Here is a 14,472-nt window from a genome sequence, read left to right as displayed (position 1 = left end):
CAGCTTGCAACATTTACCCCTCAGTCTGTTTCTGATGCAGAACTAAGGAGTTGGAGTATGTTTTCAGTATATTTTATTGTGGATATCCGTGATCTTACTATGAAAACTATAAGCCTCTCTTAAAAGCATCTGTTCATAACATAGGAAGCAAGAGAGAATTTTAACATCCTCTGATGGAGGATCAACACATGGCCAATACAAGAATTAAAATAAATATCAAGAACTGAACAGCATCTATTTTGGGTTTTTTTCATGTTTGATAAACTCAGTGTTCTCAGACTAATTTACTACTGGCTGATTAGAAGTTGTGTTCTTCCAATCGCATTACACTTTTTTTATTCATCGTGGTATTCTTGTAGTTCTTAATACAAATATGCCTGGAGCTAAAGTTTCTTAAGACAAGACATAAAATGAGAAGTCACTGAGGAGGAACTCTTGAAGGGTATCTATATGCACAAAATTAAGTGATATATATATATATGAAAGATAAGTGTAAAATTATAAGAAGTATATCCAAAGTTATCACAATGTGATCTAAATCATCTTCAAAGGAAAAGGTGGCTAACTGTAACGGTAATGATTAATCGATGTAGTATATGCTGAACATAGATGACAGCCGAAAATCTGTTCAGACATTGAGGAACTGCAAGAAGAGACAGAACAAACAAAACGAATAACGCACCCTGACAGCGCAAACATCCATTTGGATTTTGACTGTTGTGCTTTTTCGTTATGTTATTTTTCTGAATAACGAATGGAAGCATATGCTCTACTCCAGCTCACCCAGGCACGGCCAGAGGATGCACTAGGGATGTACACAAGGTGCTCTGTTCAGAGCCTTTGCCCAATCGCAGAAGTGTGTCTTCAGTAGAGAGGACTCTACTATTCTGTTAAACCTCCTCCAAAGTTACAAGGACAGGGTTGAAAAGAGAGACTTGGCAGCACCATGGAAGGTAATGAAAATGTTGCAGAAGACTTCAGGATCTAAATGATCTGTCCTGAGATCTCTCTTTCTCCAGCACCAACAGACTGGATGAGTGCCTGGACTTATTTTGCGGCTGCAGCAGGAACTGAGTCCCTGTGGATGCCCCAGGAAACACCTACGCAGCATCACAAAAACCCCCTCACAGTAGCTACAGAGGTGCTGAAGCCAAGCTGACCCCATGCAGACATGACATTTTTGCTAGAGAGCACCCAATAGGAGAAACTTGAGCAGGCGTTACAGGTGACAAGAAGTGCAGTAGTGCTTTCTCCTGCAGCCTGGAGAAGAGCCTGTCCAAATATCTTTGGAGTACTACCAGCAGTCAGTTGTCCTAGACCCTGGTTGGGGGTATATTTTACCTACTTTTTAAAAGGTTTCACGCTCTGCTGCTGTGCTTTCCTAAACTAATGCTGCGCCCCAGTCCCATTCAATGAAACTATTTGTTTTGTTGCAAAAGTGGGACTGTATTGCCCGGTGAGTGATCTCAGCAATGTATTTTTTTTCTCCTGGGACCCGAGGGGTGTAGTTGGGGGGGTATTGAGCAGGTTTTAATTACATTTTTTAAGTACTTCGAATTCTGAACTTTGCACTTGCTGCTATCGAAAACTCCTGACAGAGCACTCAAAATGCTGTATGCTTTAGGGAAAAAAATAACTCCAGTGTATAAAGTGGTAGTAATTCAATAGTGTAGTCATTAGTAATCTAATTAGAAATCATTAGAAATCTAAAAGAGTAAGTTTTTCAGCAAACCTGAAGATGGCTTCCAGAGTTAATGAATGACTCAATCCATAACTGGCTTAGAAGAAGAGTATTGAATACCTTTGTTTAAGACATGAGTACCAGGCTTTGGCCAAGAAGAAAATCTAATAGATATTCTGCTTTTAACTTCTAAATGTCAGCACAAGAAGTCTGTGTGGAGTATAAAGCTTCTGGTAACACCTGTGTGAGCCCTCTTACCATTTACAATTGAACACTACTTGTACACATGGCTAAATATTTCTGAATTTTGGGGAGGTGAGTTGTGGGGTTCAGAATGTTTCCCTAACAACAGAATTAATTGGTTTAACATTCAGATTTGAGATTAATGCATATGATCAGAGACAGGTTTATTAATTGATTTTTCGCAGAGTATAAATGAGAAACTGTCAAGGTTCCAGTGTAAAACGAAGACAAAACCTGGCCTGATCCATGGGTTTTATCCAACTATTAAAATGTAACTTCAGTAGTGCCATATTTTCTGCTGGAATTGACATGCTTCTTTGAAAGAGCTCAGGTTTTCTTTGCAAATGGAACAGCCTACGGATCTTTAGCAAGCATCCAATATTCTGTTATTCATCTGTAGTGATGCCAAGAGTAAAAGGGGAGGAACTTATTTAAAAGTCTGTGGAGACAGTGCTAAGTTATTTTCTTTAACTCAAGAGATGAATCTGCTTTTAATGTATGTGGAGAACAAAACAGTTCAGACCATTACACTTCCTAAACAGAATGTATAAAGAGAGGTAATTCCTCATGCACTTGAATGAGGTGCTTGTAGGCAATACTCCTCTACCACGCCAGCTATTCAGTTTGCAACCTCTGCATTGTAAACAGCTCCAAATATTCTCCACACTGAAGACCTGTTTCCTCATCAGGGAGGAGATGACAGGTTATTCACTTTATTTTTTCTTTAATAAAATTCTTCATGGTTTAAGCAAGTGGTGAGTTAATCGCGATGTGAAATACGTGAGATTAAAGAAATACAAAGGCTCCTCAGGATGTATAGTTGTCCCTTTTGCCCATTTAAATCCCTCATCTAGCTGTGCTTGAGTGGTGTGGTGTGCTGGCATGAGCGCGGATGGTGCATGACTCCTCTTGCTATGCATTCTCCTAGCTGGGGCAGTTGCATTTTGAAAAATTACCATCAGAATGTAAGGGGAGAGTGTCCTTCTACAGCATATTCAGCTGCGGTGTGTCATAGAATCACGGAACGGTTTGGGATCTTAAACATCATCCATTTCCAACTTTCCTGCCATGGGCAGGGACACCTTCCACTGGATCAGGTTGCTCAAGACCTCATCCAGCCTGGCCTTGAACACCTCTAGGGTTGGGGTTGGGTAGCTTGTCCTCAGCTCTGGCACGTCATGGTGGTGCTGATCTGCAGGACCCATGAGTAAGTTCTCTCTCTGCTGTGTGGCTGAATTCAATAGTTTAGATATGACTTTGAATGATACTTATTGTATGAGTCAGGCTTCTTTTTTCTTTGTTTTCCCCAAAGGGTCAAAGACATTAGGCGATCCATCTGCCCTTCAGGTTGGGTTGCACCCATCTAGCCAGGTGCCTGATTTTATCTGATCACACACTAGTGTTGGGAGTCCACTGGGAATGTAGGAGTCCTGGCTTCAGTTTCTGTCTGTGACGATGACCGAATCCCCATCCCCTGATGGTTAGGGAGGTATTTAGGATGGAGATATTCCAAATATCAATTGAATGCAGAAACTAGAAGCCAGAATTCCCTTTTCCCAGGTGAATGCTGAACCAAGGTAGGTTCTGGACTGATATTTGTTCGTACTTTCTGTCTTTTGTCTATGGTGTCATAGTTAGGATGTAAGAGGAAATTGTACACGTCTGACTTGTCCATTTATTTGAGGAAACAAATAGTTTCAGTTCAGTGGAAATTTTGTATGCTGATTTTCACTGAATTTACCAGTGTTGGGTTTTTTTATTGAGCTGTTCACTACGTACAAATATATTACCAGCATGTACCACAGGCCAAGAGCACTGCAGCATTTCTCATCTTTATGGTTTGACAGTGCATATGAAGAGAGAAGGGGGTCTAACCTGTGGTTTTTAACTCTTCCACAAAATGCATTCTGTGAAAGACAGCTTAGGAATATATTCAAATGAGATTACAACTGTAGCGAAGATGGTAAATATTAAAATTGAACAAAAAACATTTAACGTGAATATTTCTTTCTGGTTTTGTTTGGATTTTTTTTTCTGTAACAAGCAAATTCCTACCTTTAGTCACTATTTCATAAATAATAACTAAATGTACTCATTTAGTACTCATGTGCTGAATGTCGTTACCATTTTGGTGTGCTCCAGTATTGCTATTTGCTTTGAGTTCTTTTACCTGTTTACTGCTCAGTATTAGACAAGAAATATTGATAATTTAATATATATTTATATTTGCTGTTCAGAGCTGGTAAGTATACATTTGGTGAACAGATTCTTTCACAAATGTAGTTATGTTTATATTTCCAGAAGTAAGGGATATAAGTAAGAAAAAAGTAAGAGATCCTTTATGGAACTGAAATCACAATAAATTTTTAGGCAGTTATACTGCAATTATTCAAGTTGTAATTTGATGTTAGCATCTGTGCTGTTTTATGTTTATTTTTCAACTTCCTAACATGAATTTTGCCTTGACTAAAAGCAGTCACAGTACAAATAATGTTGCTAAAACTATCAAAGTGAATAGGCATAACCTACAGGCTCCACAGACCCAGTATCTCAGGGGTATTATAGCATCTTCGTCTGTTAAATAGGGTTAATGTTCCCCCCGTGCGTGCTCCTTCGCATATATAATATATATTATATATATATAATAAGGACCTATTCTCAGCACTTATATGGCTTTATTTAGTAGCATTTAATGACAAAATTCTGTAAGTTATTTCTGATGCTAGCATAAAATTTATATGTTTTTTAACTGCAAATTAGGACAATGGCTTCCAAGGACCTCGGCCTTATCAGTGTGTTGCCCTGTCCCACTTCAGGAAAGCTGAAAGCCATCAGTACGTGATCAGCAATGAAATTGCACGGACTTGCAGACGGATTTGAATAAACTCATTTCTGTGACATAAGGAAGATACGATCAGAAGTTCAAAGGTCAGAGCTCCCTGTTTAATTTTTAATGATTTCCCATTCTTGCTGAGGTTCCCAGTATCATCATCCTGCTCAGTTACTCGCCCCTATCCATATTTGATACGGGATAATTAGCAGCTGGCCTTGAGAAGTGCAGTTCTGCCATCTGCACAATTGATGTTAGAAAGCGTTCCACTTCTTAGGGATAGCCATGTATTTTCTGATCAGATCTTGATTTATTAAAAGGGATGTAATGATCACGAAAACTGTTAAACCTACAGCCTTCTATTGACAATAGTTCTCTTCAGCTTCATTAGATGTGATGCTAACAGCTGTCCAGTGAGATAGAGGCCACCTGCTCGTTTTATGTAAGTTCTAATAATCATCCGTTGCTGAAGATCCATATCTTTGGCACATTAAGCAGGGCCAATGATAAAAACAAAAGTATTTGTAGTTCCTTGCCAGCCTTACAATTTTATCTTCTATTGCAATTATTTTCTGGTATTACAACTTTCTCTAATCCTTTGAAAGCAGGCAAGAGTAACAAGTCATAGTCCTTTCAAGCTGGCAATTTAAGTCTTTCTAAGGTAGCAGCCTGAGAAGGCGGTGCTGGTTTCACTGGTTGGCGTAATGAGTAGAGAATGCACAAGCTGTGAGTGATCAGATCTGAAAATGGCTTGTAAACATTGGAGAAAAAAGGACACTCTCCAGCATGGCTTGCCAATAGTAACAGGTGACATTAATATGATTTTACAATAAATACTTACAAAAATCTACAAAAACTAAAACCATTTTTCATTGATCTGTGACACGTAAAACGATGGCTTGTTCTTTCTTTCCCTTTAAAATAACCGAGAGAATCTAAACTCCTCTGTACATAGCAATTTACATCGTATTTTATTAGCCAGGACAGCAGCATTCTTAAAACCACTACTATTTCTTTCTCTCATGACCAATAACATCCTTTTCCTTTCTCCTAACGGAGTTTCATAGAATAGTTTGGGTTGGAAGGGACCTTAAAGATCATCTAGTTCCAACCCCCAGCCATGGGCAGGGACAAAATTCATCGTAGTTTATACTACAATGAATACAAGGGGAGAGATAAATGCCATTAAATCTGTGTCAACAACAGTAACTTTATCTATGTCAACAACTAACTTTATCGAAAATACAGACCATTCCTGAAATTTTAAAGGGATGTTCTTATTCGCAAGGTAACTCTAACAAAGTCCTACTATTAAATTAGTGTGTCCACTCAGCGTGCATGCATACCAAAGAGGGATTTCTGCTGTGTTAGACAATAATGCACTTAAACAATTCTTAGCTTAATAGAAACAGTGATCTTAATAAGCATATTAAATTGGGAGACAGTATCTGATGATGTACATTTTATTTTGCTACTAACAAACTGAATTACATGCTAAAGGTTTGCTGCCAAATTGAAACCTAGTCAGTCCATAAAAATGATTTAATAACAGGTTCCTGTAGTGCAGTTCCCTTTAACTACCGCAGTTTTCAAATCTATTTTTTCTCATCTCATTTCTGAAAATGTTTCGCTCTCTTTTGAGCCTTCTGAAAAGTGAAAGGGGGTACAAACATGTAGGAGAAATGGTGAAACGTGGCACGTGTGGTGATGCCAGGAGAAGAGAAGGCTCTGAGCAGAGCTTACAGCAACCTTCCAGTACTTATAAAGGGGCTACAGGAAAGATGGGGAAAGACTCTTTATCAGGGAGCGCAGAGATAGGATGATGGGGAATGGTTTTAAGCTGAAAAGGGAGATTTAGATGAGATCTTAGGAAGAAATATCTTCTTGTGATGGCGGTGAGGCCCTGGGTGCCCAGGGAAGTAGTGGCTGCCCCATCCCTGGAGGGGTTCAAGGCCAGGCTGGATGGGGCTTGGAGCTCCTGATCCCATGGGAGGTGTTTGGGGGTTGGAACTGGATTATCTTTAAGGTCCCTTCCAACCCAGACCATTTTACGATCATACGATGTGAAAGCTGGCCATATTAAAGTCAGTAGGAAAATACTAGTGAGCAGAAATTCCCACCAAAAGCACAGCTGCAAACACAGTAAAGACATTGAAAATAGGCATTTTTACTACTCTGTATCTCTCAAACGGAATAAGATATGCATTTTCAGAGGGAAGTTAATATTTTTAAATAGATGATTAATCTTCCATTACCTTAAAAAAAGTGTTTATTATCAGTCAAAATTTGTTGAAGCAAGTGGGATTGGTTACTACAGAGAAGCCTCTGGAAAAAAAAAATGTCACTTAACTTTTTTTCCTCAGAGGAGTCTCTATGGCTGCATTGCATGTTTTTTTTTCCTTGTATTTAATCATTGTATTATCTGATTCCTGCTTTACCTTTCCTACTCTAGGTGAAATATAATCTTGGAACCCAGCTCCATAATTTCGATATGCATATAATTTGACGTAGTTGATGAATCCAGCATGCAATGGTAAACAGCAGGGAGGGGCTCAATGGAAAGTCATTTGTTAGTTTTCCCACTTGGAGGCTGTTATTTTTATAAATTACTGATATTGGACACTGTAGGAGTGCCCTTTTTCATATACGCTGAAGTACTTCACTGGCCCCAGGAGTCACTAGGACTAGTGGATTTTAATAGTTATAGATCTTAAATGGAGGGTTAGAAATTGTTTCTTTTCATTACAATTACAACAAGGAATTAACCCCAAGGGTATCCACTTAATTTCATAATATATAGACTGGAACGCTAATAATGTGGCTCTTCTAAAATGTAATAAAGAAGCAACTGCCCCTTGGCTCCCTGGGGTAGATTTTTGTGAAATGTATTGCAAAAAAAAAAAAATGTAACACAAAGAAGATTTTACGTTAACGGGCTTTGTAATGTCAGTAGCTCCAGCGCTCAAAGTGCTCTGAGGCTCATAGACACCAAGTACTGGCACCGGTTTTTAGTACCAGGGCTTTCGTGTCGCTTCACTGGTACAAACTAAAATGGGGATAGAAGAAGTGGAGGGTAATTTACAATTAAGCACATAAAGAAGTGAAAAAGCAGAGGGAAGAAGAGGGAGTACAGTAGTGCAAAGTAATTACTTCCTTCAAGGTCCGCTTGGACCTATCTTCTAGCCAAGTTTCCTGTGTTATTTTAATCTTCCATGCCCTATTGCAAAACAAGCCTTGGCCTTAACAATTGGCAGCAAGTGAATTCCAGTACATTTGCACTTGTGAGTAGCAAAGTAGCCTCTGACCTCTCAGTCATTATGGATGGTGACTGTGGAACACATTCCTGGCCAAGATCTTAAATACTGGATCAGGCTGTGGCTTTAAATCTAGGTTGAAGACATTTCTATTTGCTGATGATTTTAATGGGGTTTGACTAGGTATAGCATCCTGGGAATGCTTTGCAGTAACAGCGGCAAGGAAAAAAATACACTAGCTGTGCCTACTCTGTGCTGAAAGACAAAACCATGCAGTTAGAAGAAAAATTCATTTTGTTTTGGCTTGATTTTTAACGGAATGCTTCCAGGCATTTTTTAACAGAGGTTCTAGAATTGTTGCTTCTTAAGTAAAATTCATTAGGGAAGAAACCTTTGGCCATTTTTTTTTTAATTATGTATGATATGCCCAGAATTCTGTGTGCCTACTTATGTTGCAAATATTCTGTTCGTAGCAGCAAATTTAAATAATTTGCCTGAAAAATGACGTGCGTGCACAAATGATCAGCTGATGTGTTTGTGCCCGTAACCTGAAATTGAATTAAACCCAGAGTTTCTCAGCTGAGAATTTTACTTATATTTTGTGTCTTTTACACCCTTATTGGACCCCTACTTCCAAATGCTAGGGGTTCAAAATTGTAATATTGGAGACAACTTTTCTAGATAAATGGATAGTTCCCCTTTAATTCATGTACAGTTTTCTGTAAAGATGCAGAAGCACTGGTCTAACAAAAGTTACTATTGCTAACTCTCAGGAATGTGCCAAGGCAAGGGAGAATAGGTGTCTAGAGGACTGCCAAGGAAAAGAATGGAAGCAGAAAGAGTGAGATAGCACTTAATTCTCCAAGATAGCACACGACAATACATCCAGCAATGCATTACAAGTAGTTGTGACAATGCTAAGCACTACGGATGCTTAGGATTCCCACTCGAGGGGACAGGAAAGAGAAGATGTAGCAAGGACGTTTGAAAGGTTGGGAGATCAGATCAGAAAGATCACAAAATCACAGAATGGCAGAGATTTGAGTGAACCTCTGGGGGTCGTGTTGTCCAAGCCCCATGTTCAAGCAGGCCTACCTAGGGCCAGTTGCCCTGGACCATGTCTAGGCAGGTTTTTTTATATCTCATCAACCTCCCTCCACAACCTGTGCCAGTGCTCAGTCCTCCTCACAGTAAAGATTTCCTGATGTTCAGACAGGACCTCCTGTATTTTGGTTTGTGGGCACTACTGAGAAGAGCCTGGCTCCAGCTTCTATGCTCCTGCCCTTCAGGATTCCATATACACATTGACGAGAGCCTTCTCCAGGCTGGATGGTCCTAGGTTTCTCAGTCTTTCCTTGTAGGAGAGATGCTGTAGTTCCTCAATCATCTTGGAGGCCCTTCTCCCCAGTATGTCCTCATCTCATTTTTACCGGGATGAGCAGAACTGGACACAGTGCCCCAGATGTGGCCTCACCAGTGCTTAGTAGAGGGGAAGGATGGCCCTCCCACCCCAACCTGCTGACAATGCAGCCCAGGATGCCATTAGATTTCTCTATCTGTTTAAAAAAAAATAAAAATAAAGAAATCTAGCATTTCCAGCTTACAGGGAAGTACAGTGGGTTGCTTTCTACTGAGGTACCTTTGTGCAGTTTCTAGCCTTTCCTCACTTTTGGGGGGACAGCGGTGTTCTATTTCCATTCCTATTTTCCATGGATAGTCATCTCAAAATTTTGACTGATAAACTTCATATTAAAAAATTAAAAAAGAATCACAAAATAAACCATGAGAGAGTCTAAATTCATAAGTCTTGCCAGCTGGGTTTGGTTAATTTTATTTCACTGATAATAGATTTGGCATTTGGGGGGTCTTTATTTTTCTTCATTGGCATTAAAATGGGAAAAAGAGATTTTACATTTTAAGAGAATTTACATTTTAACAACGTTCACCACCTTCTCCAGGTCGCAATGTTAATGTTCTTAAATGTATCCTGAAGCCTCTTTACTCAATAAGAACAACAACAAGAGTAAAAACATCAAGGAAGAACAGCAGAGGGAGAATAGAAGATCAGCATGTAACCAAGTCAGAAGCCAAAGGCTGAAAGAGTCTCTGAAGAGAAAAGTTTCAGGATTCAAGGAAATGCTTGCAGTCATTTCTCCCACTCGTGAGTAATTACACATATGCCATCGAGTAATAATTGTGATTGAATTTATATGAGTGATTTCAGCAGTCAGCATTATGATCTCAGATCATAATCTGGATTTTAATCAAGGACAAATTAAAGAAGCATAATAATAATCCCTTCAAGAACAATGTCTGTAAATGAAAAATCAGAGTTGTTTCACTCACTGGGTGAAGTCAAGTTGAACTTGTGTGTATGTTAAGAATTAAACTGGAGGTCTTAGTCTAAGGGCATCCGTCTCCTTTCTTCATATGAAAGCACCCGTGCTAAATTTCTTCCATTTCTTCCACCTATTCACAAGTGATACAAAAGTAAGTCATTTCAAGGGAAATCCATGTTACAGCAAGATAACAAATGTGATGTACTTCACAAACAGTGTTATCTCCTTCAACCAGATACAAACATAGATACTATAGGTTAGGTGCCAATTTGTTTCACACAAGTGACATGCTGTAAATCACTCTTGTTGGATTGCCATGTATCTAGTCATATTCACCCAGCTTCCCTGACCCTAGAATAGATTCATCTGTAATGTAAGAAATGTGTGATAAAACATATAGTATAAAAAAAAAGTGCCATACCTGAGAGCTGGAAACGGAAATCTGAAACACCAACTATTCCTTTTTCAGAAGTATTGTAATTTTCACCCTTTTTGTGCTACCTCCATGTAGGGACAGGTAAGTATGTGCTTTGTTTTCCAGTAAGACTGACTTCTGCGATGGACACCAGACGTTCTGTAGTCCTTATTCTAAAGAAACATTATTTATAGATAAAATAGGGATGGATACGCTTTATTACAGCATGAAAATATGTTCTGGTCCTTTTGTTAGGTTTTTGAGAAGACATAAACCCATCAAGTTCACATAAATACTAAGGTCATATTTACATGAAGAATTGTTTTAGAAAAACTGGCTATAAAGTGTTTTGGTTTTTGGAACAATAATACCAACTGCGCACAGTCCAAGTTGTACTGAATCTCTTTGTGTTGTGGAGAGTATCGGGCAGGTGTAGACTCCTGCCTGCAGAAAGACCAACATACAGATCATGAAAAACAAAGCTACTTTGGAGTCTTAAGTAAAGCAAGGAAGGGAAGACTCTTTAGATTAATAGATCTATGTGGTGCTTTTCAGCAAGTTAAGTCTTGAAAATGCCTCATCATAAACTCCTATAGGGAGCTCATGACAAAGCAATAGAATAAAATGCCACAGAGTTTACAGTCTGTGTGGGGGTAATGCTGAATACATAGCTGGAGGAGGGGTGATGCACGGGCTGAAGAGAGGGGGAGAGAAAAGCACGTTTGGGATGCTGAAATTACCTTTCCCTTGCACTGGGGAGCAGGAGCTAGGCAAATCGGTTGCAACTTGTAACTATAGCAGTGCTTCATTCATTTAAATTCCAGATCTTTCAAGACCCTATTATCCCACCTTTTTATCTTTTCTTTTCTTTTCTTGGTTTTTTGTTTGTTTGTTTTGGGGTTTTTTCTACAATATGTGAGCAATTCCAGCTGGAAACTTGGCATCTCTATCTTCTATGCATATAGACAATCACTTTAAGGGGATTAGATGGGAAATTTTTTTGCGTTTTTCAGTGTAATAGAGTTGAAAGCAGTTAAGACGCAGCAAGTTTGATATTAGAAAACATGAGCACGTTATTTCATAATATCTTGTGGCTGATATTTGCTGTAGGTAAAGGCTGAAAAGATCAGCTTCAAGGGAGTACATGAGAACAAGGATTCTACTAATGGACTTCGTGTTCTCAGGAGAAGAAAAACCTTGGAATAGTCTCAGCTGAGGCCTTTGAAAATATCTATTGTCCTTGATCAAAAGTGTAGTAGATAAAGGAAGCTTAGAAGTGGATGGAGTCCAAGAGATAGGCTCTGGAAATTCTACCCTAGGTTGCTTTTATTATGAGCACTCCAGACTTGGGTTGGATTCAGTTAAAAGCCTGGAGTGTGAACATCAGGTAAATGTCTGGTATGTATTGGCTTATGTATCTATACCAATCCCCTCACTCTCCTCATCTTCTGTGGATTTCAGCCCTTCACCTTTGAAAACATTGCCTGTGGTAGAGACTTCAAAACCTCAGATATGTTATTTCTATTGCTCGTGTCGTTGCCTGCATTCTTCTTTTTGTTTGTTTTTTTTTTTAATTATTAAATAGTTATCAAAACAAAATACTATAACTAAGAGTTAAGTACCTCTTTTCTTCCAATTCATGGTTTTGTAAATAGGGAAGTAGGAGGGTCGGACAGGTGAGCTTCAGTCTCTCTAAGGCAGAGAATTGTATTCAGGTTTTACATGTGATGAATGAGCACTCCTGTGAGAAGCCTAATCTATTTGATGATATTTACTAGGCAGGTCTAGATGATGAGAAGATAGGATAAGTGTCTAAATTATGGATGCAGGCTGGACTTTGGTGGGAGTTTGGTACCTATGTCATTCACAGTTATTTGTATATGTGATTTGTGATACATGAAGTAGTTGCTGTGTACCAAGAAGTGAAATTAATGAGTTTCCTGCAGTCTCTTAAGTGGTGAACATGCAAACGATTTTACTATCTTTCACTGTCAGAGGAGGTATTGTTCCATAATGTCCAAAAACGTTCAAAATCATAAAAGCATGATCAAAATCATAAAGTCATACATGAGGTTTCCTGTTTGTGTTTCCTCTGGACTTAGAAGGAATAGAGAGACATTTTCTGGTGGAGATATTGAATGTGTGTGTCATCCGAATGCTTCCAAGGCTGGAGAGCTGTTGGGTTGGGTAGGTGGGTTGCAGTGTTATGTGAAGGGGTTGGTGGGAGCTAAGCAGTCATGACTGTGCTGTTAGAAATTGAAAATCAGAGATGTTGTGCTTTTCTGCTTCCGATAACTAAACTACCTAATAGCCTCCACTGCAACACGTGACGGAGATGCTCTTGAATTTTTTGTATCTAGTTCTGGATATCTGCCTCTTATTAATTTCCCTCTAGAAACCTTTCTTTAAAGTTTAGACATTTAAATACCCTAAATTACCTCACTTTGATTCACTTTGATCAGTGAATCAAAATCAGATACAGAGGAGGCATGTTTATGGCAAACAACCTAATGTTACCATTGTGTGTGAACAGGAGACCAACATCACAGCGTGTTGACTGTGACACTAAATGTGCTACACAACCTCTTTGTGTCTATGTTCAGTAGTCCACAAAATTATGATTATGATACCTATTATACATAATTGTAGAAAGAATTAATTCATTAATGTTTGTAAAAGAACTTTGAGATCCTCTAGCAGAAGGTACTACACAGTCGCTAAGTGTTAATTTATTATTCTTTATTTTCAGATTCAATAGGACATGTAGCATAAATCTTTAAAAAAGCAAACAAAAAAGTCTCTTATTCACACTGTCAAAGCTGGTAATGACCAAATCGTCTTGTTTGTGGAAGCACAAAAAAATAGCCCGTGCTACTTGGTATGTTGAAGCAGCAATTAGCACGCATTGTAGGGAGAAGAAGTGGAGCTAGACCAGGAATGAGCCTTGATGAGCCTAATTGTCTTTAATTATGTCTAAACATTTTCTTGTTGTCTGTCTTATGAAGGCAGAAGAAACCCTGTAGCTCTAAAAGGAAATAAGGCTTGGTTTTGTTTTCATCTTTTAAAGAGGGACATAATAGCCGCCATGGAAACATGTTCTTAATCAACAACATTAAACTCCTGGCTGCTCTGCTTCTCTTGAAATTGCCTGGCTTCATTATTATCAGGCGGAAGGAGGAGGGGAAGGGGTTTACTCACTATTTAGCTTTTCTTAGCAAGTTAAAATATTAATTACAATACACGTTATTTTATCCTTGCTTAAGCTATTTGTAAGTATTGGTGAATGAGAGCTCACTTCATGTCGGAGTAATTTATTCTCAAACTATTCAGACTTACTTTTTCAATTCCTTTTAAAAAATCATCGGGGCATGAAATGCTGCCTTCCAAGAGCCAAGAAAAAAACTTTTTTTCCCTTTGTCTTGAAGATAACTGTATAATTAAAGGTACATTTTCTAAAAACTAAAATATGATTACTTCAGCACAGTCGAATCCTACGGAAAGCTGAGCAGTGGAAGGCCAGACACCTCCAGACTAATGGACGGATTTGTTTGTGTTTACACGACGCAATGCAGTAATTAACCCAATACTTTTCAGCTCACAGAATATTAAAAAAGAGAGGAGGAAGCTTTTGGTAACAGGAACTATCAGAGGAAATCCATGCCCTCTGCAGATCTACCCCTCTCAAAGCTCAAGTAATAATATTAGATTGA

The 14,472-nt window shown here is 38.7% G+C and overlaps 1 long non-coding RNA gene across 10 annotated transcripts in view; it reads left to right on the top strand.

The window, feature by feature from the left end:
- LOC128852928 (uncharacterized) overlaps positions 1 to 14,472 on the top strand; it is a 210,220-nt gene that overhangs the window by 183,565 nt on the left and 12,183 nt on the right. For 8 of the 10 annotated variants that reach the window (XR_008451064.1, XR_008451062.1, XR_008451070.1 and 5 more), the window contains 2 exons: positions 4,685 to 4,852; positions 9,967 to 10,169. This is a non-coding gene — a long non-coding RNA (uncharacterized LOC128852928). Of the gene's footprint in view, positions 1 to 4,684; positions 4,853 to 5,136; positions 5,197 to 7,206; positions 7,288 to 9,966; positions 10,170 to 14,472 lie in introns of all 10 variants that reach the window. The other 2 variants (XR_008451063.1, XR_008451065.1) reach the window with 2 other exon arrangements.

The sequence above is a fragment of the Cuculus canorus genome, chromosome 8 (assembly GCF_017976375.1).
Source record: "Cuculus canorus isolate bCucCan1 chromosome 8, bCucCan1.pri, whole genome shotgun sequence".
NCBI lineage: Eukaryota > Metazoa > Chordata > Aves > Cuculiformes > Cuculidae > Cuculus > Cuculus canorus.
This window is presented reverse-complemented; position numbering and strand designations above follow the sequence as displayed.